At 43.9% G+C, this 21,243-nt stretch overlaps 1 protein-coding gene across 2 annotated transcripts in view; it reads left to right on the top strand.

Annotated features, from left to right (window-relative positions):
• The first annotated feature begins 3,165 nt into the window (after positions 1 to 3,165).
• Tmem200a (transmembrane protein 200A) overlaps positions 3,166 to 21,243 on the top strand; it is an 81,798-nt gene continuing 63,720 nt past the window's right edge. The window contains exon 1 of one of the 2 annotated variants that reach the window (XM_006986707.4): positions 3,166 to 3,395. The gene's annotated coding sequence lies outside the window, so the exon portion shown is untranslated. Of the gene's footprint in view, positions 3,396 to 3,747; positions 3,882 to 21,243 lie in introns of those variants that run through there. The other variant, XM_016005235.3, reaches the window with a different exon arrangement.

Raw genomic sequence — 21,243 nt, forward strand, 5'->3', positions numbered from 1 at the left:
TTAATTTCATCCTATCTGTCTAATGATTTTTCTCTTAGCCTTGTACCTGATCTACTTAAACATACCCACGAACAGCTGGAGAGATTGTTCAGTGGTTAAGACCACTTGGTGCTTTTCTAGAGGACTCATGTTGGGTATCTCATAATTGTATTTTCTAATTCTAGCTCCTGTGACCTGGCCTCCTCTTCTGGTTTCTACAGACACCTGTACACAAATGGCATGTACACATACAGGCTCACACACATACATAAATATTTTTTAATCTTAAAATTCCAATGGTCATACTTTTCCATTCTGATATATGTTTCCATGTTTCTTTAAAAGTTTCTTCTCACACATCAGGCTTGCATGTTTATAATGTACTGAGTAAAACTGTTCACCTTCATAGACATTTTTTCTCGTTATTTCTTGATAATGGGGAAAGTTCTCCTTTCTTTTGTTACCATAGTATTAAACACATTTGGTGAGTGGGTGTGTATTCAATTAAATGTACTGAGCATATAACAAGTCAGAAGAACCTAATATAACAAGTCAGAAGAACCTAATATATATTATTTTAACCTATCTTATAACAACACCAGGTATTTTTTTTTCTACTCAAGGAACAAGAGAAATGACATTCAAATGTCCTTCAGGTAATTAAACTTCAATTAGAGAGAGCAGTGCTTTTTCTCTACTCTGTACCCATGTGATCTTTTAGGGTGGACTGGATCTAATGGAAAGTTACACATCTCAGAATGACACACTCACAAAATAATTATGTGTGAAGCACCGGCAGCTTTTACCCTGAGAAGTAGGGAATAGTTGATTCCCATCCATTATATTACAGTAGATATGCAGCTGCTAAGTTCAAAATCCATTACTGACATGGTATGCTCACTGGGCCCTTTTCAGATGTAAAATATTGGCCATTAGCAAAGATTAAATAATTTACCTGAGCTCGCCTTGAGCACTAAGTGCCAGAGAGGAACTGATGATTGTATCTTGGTGGTTGCTTAGACTACTGAACTGCAGATAATCCTCAATTTACAGGGCAATTTACTATTGAATTTTTCTAATACTAATTATTTTAAAAATATATTAAGATCATTTAATGTTGGTGATCTCACTTAGTCCTTCTTTTATTATTATGATTTGGCTGAATAATTAGAATGTAAGTTCAGATTGGTAATTATGATCAGTGGTCATAAGAATGAGCTTTGATCTTCCTCCATGGTCTTCACCCATCTCTGAGGACCGCCTGGTCATTTGGTGTCTACAATGTCTGGATTGCCATTTTCAAGGTCACATTGTACGTTTTAGATCATGCTCCCAGGGTGGGTTTGAACCTGTTTCTCATTCACTGGAAAGTCAGGAAGGATTCCTGGGTAGTGCCCACTCTCGGGAGCTTTAAGGAGAAGGAAAGATTCAGGACATTCCTTAAGAACAGGCAGAAGCTTAGTAGGCTCGACTCTTAATAGGGTTCCTTGAGAAATGCGTTAGAAAACCTAAAGGAACTGAGCAAATGGCTTTGGGCCAAAGACTCCTGATGAAGGTGGGAGAAACAGAAACCACAGATGGCTTGCAAGGTGACTCATTTCTCCAACCCCATCCCATCTTCTTTCATTTTTCAAAAGCATTTTGGTCATGCAATTTTACAAAAAGTGTTTAACCTCCAGATTGTCTAGTTGATGCAAGAAAATTTTTACTTTCATTGCCCATTTTCCCAGTGTCTCCTCACTGCCATAGGATGCAACCCTACTGGCCTGTCGGTCTCTAGGAGTTGCATTACATTCATTCATTTTGGAATGTAGAATTCTTCTCCTTCCTTTTTTTTCTTTTCTTTCCTTTTTTCTTTTTTTGGCATGGAATCCTGAGAAAGGAGATCAGTAGATGACTCATTGCAATGGCTACATACCACAGCAGAATATTTGCCTACTGCCTATGAGTTTAAAAAACATCCAAAGAACTTGCAGGTTTACGAAACCATAGTCCAACTAATATTGGTGTGCTTCAATGTGGTTGTTGGAATATGAAATTTTATTTACTTATTTATGACCCTTCATCAAGCATCATCGCTTTAGTCTCTTGCAGAAATGCAGGTAACTATCATTTCACTTTATGGATAAGACACGATTTCCACTCACTGGTACTTTTGGGTAACTTGAAGCCTTTATTGGATTTGATATCTGGAGCAGACTCATTTATTCTAATTCATAGGACGCAATTCGGCCCTCTTCCCCCAAAAACCCCATGCCCAGAGCACCCCACCCACCCACCCACCCACCCAACTAGTCCACTCTACGGGATCTAACTTCCCAAGATGCTAAAGTAGTTTAATCCCCTGGGGGCTCAGAGAATGCAATATCCCTGGGGTGGAGGGAGGGTGGGCGATTAAGTCTGATTGTGTTAGCACAGCACCCGTGCAGCCGCCAGGGGGACCCCGACCAGCCCAGGCTGCGTCTGTTAAGAAAGCATCGGAGGGGCGTGGAGCCGAGGGTCCTATGGCTTCTGCTTCCAGAAAACACAGAGTGGGCCGGGGATCTCCAGCTCTTATTGGGACAGGAGAGGCGGGGATCTCCGGCTCTGGAACCGGGGTCCGGCAGCGGTGAGAGGCGAGTGGGTGTGTCCGCTTCCGCCCGCTGGCCTTCAGCCGATGCAGAGCGCCTGGAAGCGATACTTTGTTCCCGAGATGGGTTTTGTGTGCGCGCCCTCCTGGCTCTAGAAGTACAACTTTGCAGCCAGGGCGCGGGGCGGCTGGGTTGAGGTTCCAGAGGAGAGGGGCAGATCCGCCAGGCGGCTCCAGGCACAGCGGGGTGTCAGGGCCGGCGGAGTTCCCACGGGTCGTGGGCGGCGGTGCGATTGGCACCGTCTGGGTCCCCGGCTGGCGGCGACGCTCCGGGAAGCCCGTCTCCGCCCTCGCCCCCGATCCTCCTCTTGGGAGGTGGGGAGAGAGTTCGGGGGCTGGAATCCATCGGGAACCGAGCCCAAAACTTTCCCCGGAGCCCCGCGTTCCTTTTGTCTTTCTTGGCAGCGGGGCGGAGACGCCTTAGCTGCGATCCGCTTGTCCTGCCTGGCCTCGCTCGCCTTGCCCCACCGGTGACCCGGGAGGGCAGAGGTGCTGGGACTCCGCGCGTCCGATGGCGGCGGCCGCGTCCCCCAGATGCGCGAGTCAGGGCGCCCGCACCCCGGCCTGACTCATCCTCCCGCGGTGACCGCGCGGGGCGTCCTCAGCCTGAGCCCCGCGGGGATGGAGAGTGAGACCGAGGCTGCCCGCCCTTGCCCAGATTCCTCCTGACGCCCCCGACCCGGCCGCCTCCCACGCTGGTCCCCGGAGGCGCACGCCGTCGCGACAGCTGCGAGAGCGAAGAGCCCCAAGAGGCCACCCAAGCCCGGAGACACGGCGCTCAGGACAGGTGAGGGGACCACCAGGGCGCTGAGGGACTTGCAGAGGTGGGTGGGCGAACCCTGCAGCGGTACTCGGGGCTTCTGCAGCCCCCCTCTCCTCCCCTCCGCTTTAGCCTGCAGAGTTAGGGGGAAACACCGACTCCCAAAGTTTGGGGAATGAACCAAGTCCGCCATCAGTTCCAGACTACTCGGTCCCCGGAGCACAGGAGAGGTGGTGCGGGGCAGCGTGTGAGCAGCCGGCTTCTGCGAGCGCCTGGCTCCGTGTTGTCTTCGAGCTACACCCTCCTTTGTCTAGGTTCCAGAGTCAGCATTCTTTGTGAGGATGTCTATGGCGTTAATCTGTGGTAGAACAAAGTGTGGGCAGAGGTTCTTAGAACAGCGTTTCAGTGTGGTCTTGCCTACATAAGAGAAGCGAAGAGGAGAGGCAATTATCCGTAAGATTCAGCACGGTTCTCCTCCCCACAGAGTCTGCCTTAAGGGAAAGGACTCGAAAGGTTTGCTCCATTGATTGTTTTGCAATAATTGATTGTTCATGCCAACGTTATGCGTTATGAAGGCACAGGAATTTCGTGTTTGCTGCTTTTAAAAAAATTCTGAAATGTGTGTGTGCGTGAGTGTGTGTGTGTTAAAAAAAATGATTCATTGTTCACTACCAGGCATTGATAATGTCAGAGAGAAAGGCAGATATGTAGATACAATTAAGTAACTTGAATTAGAATCTGTACTCATTAGTCTGATAGGTAGATAACTGAGTAACAGGGTCTTCAGTCCCTGTACACCTTAGTCTGGTGTATTTCAAAACTAAATATGCCTGGTTTACCCCCGCGCTGTCTTTTCTTCCGAAGACCTTCAGTGGATGACAGCAGAAACCGGTTCAGGAATCGGTAAATGTAATTTGTATCCAACTATTTCCTTTTTGCAATCAAGTTTCACAGCGTTTTGTGCGTAGATGTTACCAGTGGGCGCGAAAGCTGTTTCCGGTAATAATAGTGTGCCATTTGCTGCAGGATGAAAACACGTCCAATGACCTTTTGTTTCTGAATTGACTGTTGGTACTAGGACATCTTATTATTTTGCTGAAAAGTAGAACGTATCTTGAAACTTTTTAAGGCCCAGTTTATTTCCACGCTGTTGGTTCCCCACACTCACAGCATCTGCTGGCCGTTCCCTGCCTTTCAAACAGCTCAAGTGAGGAATGGGCAATCTTCTAAAAGAAAAACCAGTGCTTCCATTAAGTGGAAATGGTCCCTCCTCAACACTTTAGCAATTTAATGTTTCATTTTGAATTTTAAAAATGTATACTGGGGTGTTAATAACTTTTCTTTAACAATCCTACCAGATATCTTATAATTATGAGATAATTTGTAACCAGGGCTATAATTACCTTTGTATCTAGGCTGGGAAAGCCTTCAGTAGGAGAGAGCTGGTATGTAGGAAGACTCTGAATGTTAGATCCAGAGGGCTGGCACAGAGTAACTTAACCTGTTGCTTCTGAGGCTGGCCTAGGTAAACACAAAGTATTCATATGACACCTGGAACCAGGAAGGGCTGGAAGCTCAGGAGCCCCTGGTGAGGGGAGATTGCTGTCCTTGTCATTTTAAGGTAGCACGATTTTAAGATATGCTTTTGAATGTGCCAAGAATTGGATTGCTACATTTGGACTTTCACAGTTTCCAGATTTTGACAATGGCTCATTGGACACAGAAAGAGAACTTCTGACATCAGGGGGAGTGAATTTGAAATGATTGGCAAAGCTAGATCTCACCAGACCTCAAGAAAAAGAAAGAGAAACTCAAACTCTGTGGAAACAAGAGTAAAAACAAGCAAATGTCACCTTTTGCATTTCTTAAGAAAATGGGATTTTAAAAAGTGTTCACGGGAAGTCAAAAGTTATTACATTGTTTATCAACTGGAATGTAGAATTTAAAAGATGAGGATATATAGTGTTTCTCTCCCTGAATAGGAGACATTTGGAAAAAGAACTTGTGTAAGGGGAAGAAAAACAAATCTGAGATGAGGTGAATCTTTGATGTTCTCCAGGAAAATGAGACTTGCAGTTTTATCAAGTTTATTTGCTTGTCCCTGGACTGAAGGTGGGTTTTGTCTGCTAGTGTCTGACGCATACCCAGACACTCAGAGCACTGATGAGCACTCACTGAGAGGTCGTACAACAGAGGATACCCAACAGGAGTTAGGCTGGTGAGGAGGAATCTAGTAAACATAGTCCAGACTTTGAGGCATGTGGAGTGTTGGAGTGTCTGTGGACACCAGGAGACTGGTACAGACTCCAGAGCAGTTCAGGCAGATCCCAACTGGCACTGCTTGGGAAGATGTCATCTTGAGGTAGTTACTGATTATGTAGCGTTGGATAAGTTGTTTAGCCTTTCTGGTCCCTGATGTCCTCATCTGCACAGTGACCTTGGATTGGAGACCTTAAATAATGTTCTCATAAATAATGCTACAGGATTAGTTCTGGTGGAATTAAGGATACAGAAAAATATCTGAATGTGAGGGGTGTATGGCTTGTAGTGTGTGGGATGGAGGAAGGCAGGATATAAGATGGCTGGATGTGGGGAAAGGATAATGCCTGACAGCTGGAAATGAAAGCAATCTAGCCCAGGGCATGTGGTCCATCATGATGATCCCAGTTGACAGTAAAATCAAATAACAAATACCAACTCTCATTCGGTGCTTGTTGATTTTCCATGAGTTTTCACAAATAATAGCAATTGATTTTTCTAACAACCTCCAGAGGTAATTAGAGCAGAAAGGTGATGGAGGCCAGGCTGGTGCTACAACACACATTAGCAAAGTGCACTCTATTGCTTCTCCGCATGGAGATAGAAGAGACGCTAGGCATGCCTTGGAAACTCTGAGGAAAGAAGAGAGGTAAGCTTGATGTCCGACTTTAATGGAGGGTTGAATCTTTCGGTGAAAACTCTATTCTAGAAGACAAAATGCCTGATTATGAGTTTGAGAACATCTGGGATGCCTTGCGTTCTGACCATTGGTGTTTAGTCTGGTTGCTCCTGTTTCTACCCACTTACCCTTTCCTGAATGGGAGTTGACTTACAACTGGGTCCTTGATAAGACTGTTCCAAGAACTCCGAGTGCACTGTAAAAAAGGAAATGCCTGCAAACTACATAAAGGCGAGGATCTGTGGACCAAGTCACTGTTGGTAGGATATGTGGGAATAAGTCCTTCTTTGGAAACTTTATCACCAGAGGGGAAATTACACAAAAAAATAAAACAAAAAAATAGGAGTATTGCGGAGTAGGAAAACAGGGGGAGAACTGTAGGTCCCTTCCTGCTGTATCTGCTCCCCCTGTTCTGAACATCACATTGCAAAAGATGGCCCAGTACCTCTGCCATCACTCCCCTTAGGATTTCTGTGAGTTGGTCAAGGATTCATTTGATTGTATGCACATGTAACTAGATTAGGCCAGAAAAGATTTGCTGGCTGATGTGAATGGAAAGTCTAAAAGTGGATCTTGCTTCAGTTCCTGGTGGAATCCAAGAAGCATGTGACTTTGTCTGGATTCTTTCTCTCCTTATTTCTTAGCTCCACTTCTCTCTGGATCAGTTTTATCCAGAGGTCTTTCTTTGTGAAAAGAAAGTCACTGTCAGTAGCTCCAAACCTATGCTTTCGAGTTGAGATCCATAAGAAAGAGAGAGATCCTGTCTCCTCCATGTCTCATTTATACCTCTTTGGAAGGATTCTTAGATTCTGGCTTCAATGGCCACAGCATTAGTCCCTACATACAGTAGAGAGTGTCCTGTGGTAGCCTGGGTTAGGATCTGTGCCAGACTCTTTCTGTGTGTGGTTTTTGGTAGCGTACAGATGCTGATGGGAAGGCGATGGCTGCTTATTGATTGACAGTTCTGTAAAGATCACAGAGAAGTGGTACACAAAGCAAATGGTGCTCCAGATAAAAACAATGTACTTGTTACTATGTGTAATTGTTCTCACCTACACAGTGATGCATACTTTGCACATAGGCAAGTCTGGCGTCAAAGTGTGCAAGTGTGTGGAGGCCAGAGGTGGACATTGGGCTTTCTTCCTCAGTTACCTTCTCCAGGTTAATATTTCAGACAGAGTCTCTCACTGAATCTGCATTTCACCAATTGACTAGACTGGCTTGCCAGGGAACTTCAAGAATCTGCCTATCTCTGCTCTCTCTCCTCACCCCAGCATGGACCCCAGACACATGCTGCTACACCCAACATTTTACAGGGGTGCTGGAGAGCCAAACTCTAGTCCCCATAAATGCACAGCAGCACTTTACATCCATCTCCCTAGCCCCTAAACTACTGGTGTGGCAGGTCCCATGGGCATGCTTTATGTCATTATATTGTTTAAGCTTCTCAAGAGTCTAAAGTGAGAAAACCAAAAGCTGGAGGGGGGGGGGGAATAACCAAGTCAAGATTTTGTAAGCACTAAGTGGTAAATCCCGGATTCCAGCTCTCAGCCTGACAGCCACAGCCTATGCTATACCGAGGTGCAATATCATTTCTCAAGGCCAATGTGGGGATACACTGTAATAGACCAAACTAAATGGCAGGCTCAGTAGACTTTCTTGTATGCAATCTAAGTATCAGACATGAGTGTCCTTCACATGGCACAGGACAGGATTATTGTCTGCAAAGTTGCCAAGCATGCATGCTCACAGACATATCAGACAAGGTGTCAAGGTGAGGCTCCAGCAAAGCGTTCCCATGTACAGATTCTTGGTATGGAACTTGGCATAGCAGGAAGAGGAGGGATGAGGGGCAGGGCCGGAAGAATGAACAGGTGGGCAGATCAATAGAACAGCTACAGTTTGATTGTTGGCCTGAGAACAGGAACTCGGCCATATGTCTCCACTTTACCCATCTTCCCTAGGTGAAATCAATAGAATATGAAATAGGCATCGCCTCAGAGGGAGGGGGATTCTATTCGCTGTCAGGCATTGTGTGCCCAGAGAAGCTGACATTTGCAGTGTATTTGCCATGCACCTTAGATGTACATGATCTCACTAAATCTTCACTACAGCCTTGGAAAGATAAGTATAATCTACATCCCCTTTTGAAGCCAGGGTATGAGGCTCAGAGAGGTTAATATTATTTGCCTGAACTCCTGGAGCCAGACAAGAATCTGAAGGAGCTGGCACAGAATCCCAGATCTGTCAGAATCTGGAATTCATCCTGGATTTTCAGGGAGTCTCTCTGGTCCTAGCAGGGCAAGGTCAACTTCAAGTCTGAGTGAGAAGTGGGAAGTCCTGCAGATATCTGGTTATGAAAGAAGACAGTGAGGTGGGTGACCTTTAAGACTCGTGAGTGTGAGAGCAGGACCATGTAAAGAGTTGGCCTGCAGAGGTGTGTTTGGCTTTGTCAAAATACAATTCTCTAGTAGAATCTTCCCTCCAGTACAGAGTTCTTATCACCAGGCAGGGTGAATACACCAGCAGGTTAGATGCTTGAGAGGTTAATTTTAGTGATTGCTTTCAGTTACAGACAAGGACATCTTGGCCAATGGCCATGGCCCGAAGTCACCTTCAAACATGAAGATGCTGTGCTTAGAAAGATGGAAAGTAAGAAATAGACACAGAGAACAGAGGTTGAGAGAGAGAGAAAGTGACCAGTGACATGCTGAGTACAGTGGATACATGGAACATCCTAGTTATATTAGTATCACCCTAAGGTCCTACTTGAAAGGCTGTACTACGAAATATGAATGACATAATGTCATTCTGCAACAAATGCAAAAGAAAACTTTTATTGATTTAGATGTATGGATAGATGTACGTTCACTCTCTCTCTCTCTCTCTGTGTGTGCTCATGTACACGCATGTATAAGAAGAGTAATAAGATATATGAAAAATAATTTATTTGTGAGAATCTCGGAGCCTATTTCAGAAAGTGAGGCTCAAGGAATTTTCAGAGTAACAGAGAGTGCAGAGCTAGCTACTGTTATGAAATACACAGCCACAACAGCTGAGCATAAATGCTATGAAGAAGGAAAGGAATGGGACATCTGAAATGCAGGTCAGACACCAGAGGCTTCCAGCAGAGAAGGAGGAGGGCATCCGGTGCTCTGCAGCCAGAAATCACCAGGACTTCCCTGGGGTTGAACAAATTATTGATGGCTCATTAAAAAGAGGGCCAATGTACACAGGGGAATGAGAGGTGTCTCAGTGTGAGAGAGTTGGGCATTACTGATATGATTTTGGCCAGGGTTGTGGGGTTTGGGAATGGGGATTGCAGTGGCGTAAATCCTGTGACTCTGTATCTTCATAAGGCTTATCTAGAAGGAGGCAGAGCTAGAGAAGCAGTGGTTGGGGCCAGGGAGGTGACTCAGTCAGTGGACTGTGAGTCACAAGCATGGGGACCTTAGTGAGGCAATTCTATGGAGTCTGTCTGATAATCAAGGAGATTTATTTTGGATTAATTTACAACACGCATAACAGAGTTGGTCGTGGGATCAAGGAGGGGTGGGGCATGGTCCAGCGCGGTTCGCTGGAGAACTCTGCCTTGATCCGCAGCACCAGCATCCAGTATCTAAGACCACGAGGTAGCCAAGAGAGGGAGCATCTACACATCCCAGGTCTTAAGGGGTCTGCCCCCCCCCTGGTCATGCCCTGGGGGAGGGGGGCAGTTACCTAGCAGTTGCCTGCTGCCTCCTAAGGGTGGTGCTTCAGGGGTAAAGCACAGACGACCACCCCTGCATCTTAGCTTGTATCCCCACCGTGCCTACAATCTCAGCACAGGGACAGAAGGACCTCAGAGGCTTGCTAACGTCAGCCAGGTGGACTGAACGGGTGAGCTCTGGGTTCAGTGAGAGGTCTGGTTTCAGAAAACAATTTGGAAGGAAATGGAGGGAAGCTGACACTTGACATCAGCCTCTGGCACCCTGAATCAGGGGATCATTATTCGGGTCAGACAATGTTCATGTTTTTCTCCCATTGGACTAAGTGGTCCTTGAGGTAAGGGATTGAGTCCCATAACATAGTAAGATAGCCACATATAAATAATGATGGAGACACACTGAATTAAAGCTGTGAACGAGAAGAATATTGGAGTTTTATGAAACCAAAATAATACAAGGTTTTGTTTTTGTTTTTATGATGAGTGAACTAATTCTAGAAGTGTTGAGGAAAAAAAACATTTTCTTTTTAAAAATCATCATCTTTAGTCTGAGATGTGGCATGAATTAAAAAATCCTCAATACTCCATCCAGGCAGATATTAGTGTCAAAGGGACACATTTTCCCTTTCTTAGTAATGGGAGTCAGATGGGCCCAGAGAACATATACATGTGCACATATTTATAACACAACAGTTACTCAATACTTCTGAAGAGTTATTTTTGTTTCTAATTGCAAAGCAAAGCCCACTCTCAATTAAAATTTTGGAAAATACATTAAGGATTAAAAAAAAATCTAGGGAGAAATCTTAACTATAATTCTATAACCCAAAGGCACCCATAACATTTGGCATTTTTTCTCCTCATTTTTAATGAGTTTTTTTCCATACTTAATATTACAACCTGCTCTGTTTGCTTAACCTTATGTGTTAAATACTTTCCAAATTCTAGGCAACTTTAATAATGTCTGTGTAATATTGGGTTACATGGTGTATGTCATGGTTTATTAATCATACCCTTAAACTTGGACCTCAAGGCTATTTCCAAACATTTGGCATTATAAATAGCACTTTGATGAAACCTTTCTTCAAACAGGAGATTTTTTTTTTCTCTTTGAGACAGGGTCTAAATTATGTAACCCTGGCTGGCCTGGAACTCACTATGCAGACAAGATGTCCACCTGCCTTTGCCTCCCAAGATTAGGGATTAAAGGCATGTGCCATCAGACTTGGCTATTTCTTTAGTTTTAAAGAAATGTTCTACCATTAGTTTGCATTCCATTAGAGATAGGTGTGTGTGTGTGTGTGTGTGTGTGTGTGTTTGAAGATGAATGGCATGGTTTTCATGTGGAGGTCAGGGGATAATTTCAGAGTCAATTCTCTCCCGCCCGCCACCTTATAATAGCCATGCTGGAGATGTCTTTCTGCATGCTGTGAAATGCAGGAGCTGGGTGGACACAGGAATACATAGCCAGGGATCAAACTCAGGCCCTCAGGCTTAAGCACACAAACACTTTACTCACTGAGCTGTCTTGTTGGTCCGCACATGCACAGGCATGCACACACACACACACACACACACACACACACACACACACACACACACATATGTTCACATGCTCATACCTATGTACATGAACAAACCTAAAAAATATTTTAGCAGATTATTTCCTTAATAAAATATGTGGATGGATAGACAATTTTGAGAAAGGCTGTAAATTTATAAGATGCTTGATATTTAATACGTAACTGATTATCACAGGAAGTGAAGTTGTTATTGGTGTAGCAGGGAAATGCCCTTCACCATGCCCTCCCAACATCGAGTGTGTGTGTATATTATATATGTGTATATGATATATAGGAATATATATAAATACATGGATGTTTTGCCTGCTTGTATGTCTGTGTACCACAAGTGTGAAGTCCTTGAGGAGGATAGAAGGAAGCATAGGATCGGATCCCCTGGAAATGGAGTTACAGATGGTTGTGAGCCACCATGTGGGTGCTGGAAACTGAATCTGAGTCCTCTGCAAGAGCAACAAGTGCTCATCACCACTGAGCCACCTCTCTGGCCCCTTCTTCATTGTTTTTAAACCAAGGAACCCTTGGCTTAAAGGTGGCTGCTAGCTTACGTCAGTTGCAGATTTCTTTCTTTTATTACCGAATGCACTCTTCCTAGAATATAGATTTACAAAAGACTTTGGTGAGACACTCAACTGTACTAAAAAATGTTACAAGTGTTCCTGGCCAAGAAGATAGGGACCCATTACTGAGAAAAAAAAATGAGTGGGAAAATGAATTTTTGAAAGTGAGTAATACCTTCTTTGTGATAAAGGGGATGGAGGCACTCTGTAGACTGGGCAGTGTGTTCCAGAACAATGGGCTATTGAGCATGCCCTGTGTGCTAGTTTCCTTTCTGTTACTGTGATAAAAACACCCTGACTAAAAGGTAACTCACAGGAGGAAAGGGTTTATTTCAGCTTACAGGCTATGGCCCATCACTGAGAGACGCCAGGGTCGGAATGCAAGCGGGAACTTGAGGCCAACCCAGCTTCCTCTTCCACACAGCATGATATCTAACCAGGGACCTCCCAGCCCAGGAAGCACAGCAGAAGCCATGCTGGATGCTGCTCACAAACTGGTTCACTCGGGCTCATGCTCAGCTAACTTTCTTATATAGTCCATGACCATCTGCCTTGGGAATGGTGATGACCACCGTGGGCTGGGCCCAAAGGCAATGACCAGTGAGCTTGACCCTTCTACCTCAATAACAATCAAAATAAAGCCCCACAGACACACAGTTCCTCAACTGAAGCTCTCTTCTCAGACAACTCTAGGCTGTGTCAAGTTGCCACTGCCAACACTAACCAGGAGAGCCTGCTCATTGTGCTCATGACAGCATAATTTCATCAAGCTGGGACCAAGAGAGGGCAGGCCTCTGTTCTTTATTCCTGAGTCGCCTGCTTAATGACTTGGGCAAGATTATCCTGGGAAGCAGGGTGCAAAAACACCCAGGATTTCCCTGAAGACTGTTTCTACCACTGATTTCCCCCAAGAAAAAGCAAATGATGACTCTGAGTTTTCAAGATTCTGATTCTGTACATATCCAAAGAAAAAAATCAATCATGATAGAGTATTGAATTTTCAGACATGAATTTAGGGTTTATCATAAGAAGGTGTGATTTGTAATATACTTAAACCTCTGTAGATATTTTTGTTCTCTTGATACACTGTGTAAGACTATACATGGGAACTATTAAGCTTTCTGTGCCCATCACTCTGAGGTGTGTTTTAAATACCAATTTCATCTTATCTGAGGTGTGTTTTAAATACCAATTTCATCTTATCAACAGCTACCACTTCTCCATAAAAATAATCTGTCTTCTTCCAAAGGAAAATATCACAACTGTTTTGCAGGCTGCAATCAACTCTAGACAAAAATCATTTATGTTTATTTGAGAAATAATTACCTAAAGAATGTTATTCAGTAGACGCCATTTTGTCAAATGTGAGTCATCTTACTGTGTTTGTGTGTGTTCATGTGTTCACGTGTTCCACAAGTGTGCCCCTAAAGCCAGAAATCAACCCTGGGTGTCTTACTCAATCATTATCCATCTTGTATACTGGGACAAGGTTTCTCACTGAACCTTGAGTTTACTGATAGAGCTACGCCGCATGGCCAATCAGCACGAGGAATCTACCTGCCTCCACCTCTCCAGGACTGGGATTACAAGCACGAACCACTGTGCCCAGTATTTTTAATGTGGGTTCTGGGAATCAAGATCAGCTCCTCATCTTTGGATAGCAAGTTGTTGGTTTTTTTTTTGTTTTTGTTTTTGTTTTTTTTTAACCAAGTAATCCATCTCCCAGCTTGAGATCTCGTCTTATACAGTGTTGATGCAGGAGATTGGGTAGAAAAGCATGTCCTATATATTTATTATTCTCTTAGTGATAAGATGTGAAGGTTCTGATAGCATACATAAAAGAGCAAATATAAACTCAACAGGAAGTTCATTAATTAGTAAGTGAGTCGATAAATAGTGTATGCTGGCAAATGCAGATGGGGAGGGGAGAAAAATGAAAGTGATGACTGAACTTGGACATGGAGAAAACAGTGGTCACAAACAGACCAAGTTTCAGGTAGTAGGAAGGGCTTGAGGAAGGATCTAATGTACAGAGTCATGGTCAGCAGACAGCTGGGGCACCTGACCTGAGACCTGTGAGACAATGAGGGGCCAGCCCTCTGCCTCTGAGAAGAATGGGATAGATTTTATAGAAGACCATTGGAAAGCCACTATAAGGCTGTGCTTTGGGATGTGATGGTGGAGTCATGAAACACAGGACTTGAGGAAAGAATGCAAAACGGTACCTCACTGTGATCGTGGATATCGGGATAGGAACAAAAGCAACATTTATTTAGGAGATTTTTCTATAATGGATAGTTATGCTTATGATGAGCTGTGCATCACTCTATGGCTGAAGACATTACATATGCAATGTTCACCTTCCAAGTTTAGTATAGACATGATGTATAAATTAGCATAAGTGAATAGGTATGCATATTTAATATATATGTAAATAACGTTTCAGTAGAATGTACAGAGACAGAGCTTATTATTTTTATTTCATTTATTTATTTTGTATCCTGGCCGCAGCCTCCTCCTCCCATCATCCCCTCCCAGTCTCTCTCCCCCATTTACCCCACCCCACCTCCTAATCCTTTCCTCTTCCATCTCCATCCAGGAAAGGGCAGGTCTCCTATGGGTAGCAATAAAACATGGTATATCAAGTTGCAGTAAGACTAAGCACCACCAATATATAAAGGCTGGGCAAGGCGGCCCAATATGAAGAGTACCCGAAGCCAGTAAAAAAGTTGGAGACAGCCCCTGTTCCCGCTGTTATGAGTCCCACAAGAGGACCAAACTACACAACCATAACATATATGCAGAGTGCCTAGGTCAGTCTCATGCAGGCTCCCTGATTGTCCATTCAGTCTCTGCGAGCTCCTATGAGACCAGGTTAGTTGACTGTGTGAGCCTTCCCACGGTGTCCTTGACCTCTCTGGCTCCTACACTCCTTTCTCATCCTCCTTAGCAGGATTTCTGAACTCTGCCTAATGTTTGGCTGTGGGTCTCTGCATCTGCCTGCATCAGTTGCTGGATGATGCCTCTCTGATGACAATTGGGCCAGGCACAAGTCTGGTTTCAGGAGATGGCCAGTTCAGGCTACTTATCCACTATTGCTAGGAGTCTAAACTGGAGTCCTCCACATAGACTCCTTGGAGATTCCCCTGTGCCAGTCTTCTGCCTGACTCCCAAAATGCCCCCCCACTTCAGCACTCTCCTTCAGCAGTCTTACCCCTATCCCTCCCCCACAACCTAATTGTTCATGTCCCCAACCTTACCCACCTCAGTCCACTCATGAAATCTCTCCTATTTCCCATTCCCAGGAAGATCTGGGTGTCCCCCATGAACACTCCTTATTACCTAGTCTTTCTGGATCTGTGGACTGTAGCATAATTATCCTTTATTTTACAGCTAATATCCACTTATGAGTGAGTACATACCATGTTTGTCTTCACCGGTCTGGGTTACCTTATCAGGATGATTTTTTTTCTGGTTACTTCCATTTGCCTGCAAATGTGTCCTTGTTTTTTACAGCTGAGTAATACTCCATTGCAAAAATGTATCACATTTTGTTTATTCATTCCTTGGTTGAGGGACATCTAGGTTGTTTCCAGGTTCTGGCTATTACAGATAAAGCTGCTATGAACATAGTTGAGCAAGTGTCCTTGTGGTATGATTGAATGTACTTTGGGTATATGCCCAAGAACGGTATAGCTAGGTCTTGTGGTAGATTGATTCCTAGTTTTCTGAGGAACCACCACACTACAAGTTTGCACTCCCACAAGCAGCGGGGGAGGGTTCCCCTTGCCTGCACTGCACAAACTTGGAAAGTCTAAAGGAAATGGACAAATTTCTTGATAGATACCACTTACCTAAGTTAAATCAAGATCAGATAAACAATTTAAATAGACCAATAACCCTTAAGGAAATAGAAGCAGTCATTAAAAGTCTCCCAACCAAAAAAAAAAAAAAAAAAGCCTAGGGCCAGACAGTTTTAACACAAAATTCTACCAGACTTTCAAAGAAGAGCTAATACCAATACTCTTCAATTATTCCACAAAATAGAAATAGAAGGAACATTGCCAAATTCCTTCTATGAGGCCACAGTCACTCTGATACCCAAATCACACAAAGACCCAACAAAGAAAGAGAATTACAGACCAATTTCATTCATGAACATTGATGCAAAAATACTCAATAAAATACTGGCAAACCAAATCCAAGAATCCATAAAAAAAATCATCCACCATGACCAACAGGCTTAATCCTAGAGATGCAGGGATAGCCTAACCTACCACAGAGCTTTTAATAATGTAAAACATATATTTGTTTAACTCTGTCTAACAAAATGCCTGTTTATTATTCCCATTTAGTAGATGTTTGCCAAATTAACTACATGGAATAATTTATACTGTAAGAAAAAGTCATAGTGGAATATGAAATCACTCTTAAGATGCTGCACTTCAGTTGTTTGAAAATGTATATCCATTAACTATACTTTGAATTCCATAGTAATATAACTGTAATCACAATGTTACAAGTTAAAATATTGAAAATAAAAATATAACACACAGAAACAATCACCATTCCACGTACCTTTCTCCCCCCTAGATGGGTAGAAATCTTTGGAAATCCCACATTTATAAAAAGGTTTTAGCGAAGGAATGTAGTGGTGTATTCTTTAGTCCCAGTACTTGGGAGGCAGAGGCAAGAGAATCTCTGTGAGTTTGAGATCAGCCTGTTCTACATAATGAGTTCTAGGACAGCCATGGATATGTAGAGAAACCATATCTCAAAAAACATACAACAACAACAACAAAAATACCAAAGATAAATAAGTAAAAATAAAACATAAAAAAGGTTTCATTAGCATCATGTGGTCCTGTCACATCTTCTTCAACATGTGGAAATTACTTATCTTCTGAGTTTCCCAGTCCTAGACTTGACCTTTAGTCAAAATGTCTCTGCTAACTCGTGCATAGCAGAATGTTAAAGGATGGCACAGCACAATCAGTGATGTTTGTTAATGAATATTTAGTCCAATGTCTTTGAGGAGATGTTTTCAAATAGACTTATGCGATACCTGCTATTTGTTGAGAGAATACTAAGTGTATCCCATGGCGCTTGTACTAGAAGATTAAGAGGTTTCTATCAAAGGAACTCAGTCACAAGAGCCATCAGGTGAGACTGTGTCCTCAGCAAGACTGAGACTTACAATAAGATGCTACACAGGACCCCTTGAGTCTTAGTCTAAAAAGGAGGAGTGGTAGACAGAAGATAGGGCTTAATTCACAGCTGCTGCAATTCAGAATCTGCTATGTGATATTCAAAGGCGTCTTAGAGAAGACAGGTGACAAGGGCCATGCATGGCAACCTTCTCCAGGTAACAATGACACCTGTGTCCAGATCCTCTGTTCTGTAGATATTACCCTGGGGATCCCCTGCTACGGCTGCCCGAGGCTGGCATGCTTGGCAGGCCCAGAGACTCATGCTATCCACAAGTCTTCCAGCCTAGCCCTCACTTCATCTTCATACTTCAGGCTGTACCTTAGATCCCCGTAGGGGGACAGAAACCTAGCAGTTCCTTGAATGCCCCCTCCAAAGACTCCCTACCTCTCTGCTCTTCACATCATCTTTCACTTTGGAATTGAAGTTTCAATCCTGTTTGGTGGTCAGTTCTATCAGAGTCTGGGTCACTCATTCATTCTTTTACCTGTTTGTTCTGAGTGTTCACCATCTACACTCCTATGCCTTGGAAATGTAACAGGAAACAAAGTTCTATTCTAGCTGGAAGAGACAGCACAAATGTAATTTATTACAACAGAAGAGGAATGAAATAGGGTCTAGGGACAGAATACACTCACTGAGATGGGCGTAGTGGAGCCCATGAAGGGAGACCACTGTGAGGTCTGACAAGCAACAGAAACTGAGTGAAGTGAGGAAGAAATCCTTAGAGTATATTGAGGAGGGATATTCCAGACAGCGGGACAGAGAGGGGGTGCAGAGGCCCTGAGGATGCAGGGTCGGTCGGAGGGCAGGTGGTTTAGAACGCTGAAGTCCTTGGAAGTCAGTGCAACATAACACTGTAGGGGTTCACAGAGGTCACCATGGCCAGAAGGAAACCACAGGCTTTCTCCGGAGGAACAAACCTGAAATCTTCACCCAGAGCAGAAGCTCTTCTGGTCTTCATCCTCACAGTTGGTACTCGTCTCAGAAGGGACCAGGGACTGAGAGAAAAAGCCTGTGTCTGCCTGCAGCTTTCTTGTCCTGCCAGATAGACATCTTAGATAAAATGTCCCTGAGCAACATACTGATAAGGACCAGGAAGCATGAGTAGCCCAGAGAAGCTGAATTGATGACGTTTTCATTTGTTCGGGAGCAAGCTCTCATTGTAGGCTGTGGAGTGTGCCGTCACAGACTGAGAACATGAGGACTCTGCAGAGTCTAAAAGCGGAAGTCTGGGGCTACCCTTGACTTTTCAAAGGCCATTATCCCAACTTAAGTGTGGAGACATGCCCACAGCATAGGCCTTTCTCCTTCTATCATGGTCCTTCAGTAAGGTAGATGACAGGCATGGATTAAGAAAGGAAGAAAAAACAAACAACTGATGTTTAGACTAAAGTTAATGACCCTTCGGAATCAAGGGTCAGAAACCTTGGGGAATGCCCAGGATAGCTGCCTTAGATCGGTATTCATTTGACCAACAGAGACCCAGGCAGAGCTCCTGGGTTCCAGCCATGACTGTTTGTGGTGCTTGATAAATCTGGTGGGCAGAGAGCTTATGTAGTTCGGGAATAGTTTAGAAGGAAGTTTCTCCGTGTCCCATGCGTGGCCCTGCGGTCTGGATGAATCTCTCCCACCCACGGTTCCACAGTCACTTATAAAATAATTACTCAGAGGCTTATATTAATTACAAACTGATGGTGTACGGCTTCAGCGTCTTGTTTGCTAGCTCTTTTATCTTAAATTAACCAATTCCTATTAATCTATATTGCCATGTGGCCATGGCATTACCGACCTGCTGGCATCTTGTTGCTCTTTTGCTGGCAGCTGGCGTCTCTCCCGACTCTGCCCTTCTTCTCTTTGTATCTCTGCTTGCATTCCCCACCTGGCTGTAAGCCTTCTTGCCATAGGCCAAAGCAGCTTTATTTATTATCCAATGGGAGCCACACATATTCACAGCATACAGAAAGACATCCCATAGTGGAGTAGAGGCAAGAAAAGCAAGCACCAATAATGATGTGATAAGCATAACTATTGCAATAGGATTGTTAGAGACTGACTCCCTAGAAACACTTCTGAGATTGGGACAGAAATCTTGTCTAGAGAAGGTAAGAGCCAGGGTAGGTGGAGCAGGGATCTTCACAGGAAGACAGAGGATAGAAGGAGGAGGTTGGTATTTTTTTTTTTTTTTTTTAGGGAGAAAGCCCTGCATCAGAATGAGCAGAAGAGAACAGTGTAAAGAAGACAAGGACTCATCCAGAGTCTTGTGAGGGCAGTGGTGACATCTAATACTTGGTCCTAAGACCAGCATAAAAGACTTTTTAAAAGGAGAAATGATGTGCATTGATATGAGGTACATGTAATATCTAGTCTTCACGACAGCTTGATAGTATTAAAAAAAATCACCTTGCAAACCAACCTCTGGGCTTATGTGTGGGAGAGGTGCTGAGGTAGGAAGTTCTCACCCCAAATGTGGGGGGCACCATCGTGTGAGCTGCGTTCCTGGACTTTATTACAGGAGAAATTCATTGTTTTCTGCTTCTTGATTGCAAAGGCAGTGTTAGCAGCTTCCAGGTGATCCTGCCGCTGTGGCTTCCTGTCCTTCATCTACTGCCCTCCTACTGTGAGCTAAAGCAAATCCAGAAGTTGCTTTGGTCAGAGATTGTCACAGCAATGAGTAAAGTCATTAATACCCACACTCTGGGAGTTTTGTGGTGTAAGAGTAAAGGAAACAAGAATGCACAAGCGAGCTGGGTGTTGGTGGGACACGCCTTTCTTTTAATCCCAGCATTGAGGAGGCAGAAGCAAGAGGATCTCTGTGAGTTCGAGGCCAGCCTGGTCTACAGAGCAAGATCCAGGACAGGCTCCAAAGCTACACAGAGAAACCCTGTCTCAAAAAAAAAAAAAAATGCACAAAGGGATAGCAGCACCTCACACTGATGGTGGCAGTGATGCTGGAGAGAAGTGGATAGAATGGATGGGCTTTGGCTGCAGCACTGGCAGACACCAGTAATGGACAGCACAGTGGTCCAGGAGACTCCAAGATCTTGATACAAGTAGATGGATGTTGGTACACTCCAGAGATGAGGAAGACAGGGCTTCCCAATTCTGTCTGTGAGTTCATTTTAGAATACACTATATTTAAGATGCCTACAAAGCACCATGAAGGAAAGAGAAGATAGGCGTTTGGACAGGTGAGCCTGGAGCACAAATGAGGAATTCATCACAGAGATGTAAAATTGAGTGTCAGTAGGGTGCAGTTAGCAATAAAGCTGCAGGGTTAAGACTAACCCTGGGAGTATGCTTTGAAGCGTATTTCAGGGCGGGTAGGTAGGAGAAAAGCTGGGCGTGATGTCATCAGTAAAAGACACATGACAGCGTTGTTTGCACGTGGTTTTCTGTGACGATTGGGTACCGTTTCCCTCTCCAACTAAATCTACCACTACAACCCATGTGTGCTGTAGTCGGCAATGGTTTGAATGAAATGTGAATAGAAATGACTGAAAAATCTTTTGCCTTGTTGGTTTGTTTGTTTTGTTTTAGTCAGTGTGATAGCTATGACGCTGTTGGGATGGAACAGGCACATGGGTCATACCTTCACAATAAAATGGCAGAGTAGCACATCTGGAGGTCAGTTTTATACTCATGCTGATTGCTAATTCATTCCCACTGTCAACCCCGTCACTTCTTCCCAGTGCGGTAGCACTGTCGCTTCTAAAGCATTTGAGGATTTATTATTGGCTCTTGTATTGTTTTTGTAATACATGGGTTTTAAACCCATAGCATCTTAAGCATTTCTAAGTAGAATATTGTTTTTCCCTGGGACAATGTAAGGAAAATATATGATTTCAAAGAGAAAGGCTTGTGTAGCTAGCAGAAGGCTTAT

Source organism: Peromyscus maniculatus, chromosome 16 (assembly GCF_049852395.1).
Source record: "Peromyscus maniculatus bairdii isolate BWxNUB_F1_BW_parent chromosome 16, HU_Pman_BW_mat_3.1, whole genome shotgun sequence".
NCBI lineage: Eukaryota > Metazoa > Chordata > Mammalia > Rodentia > Cricetidae > Peromyscus > Peromyscus maniculatus.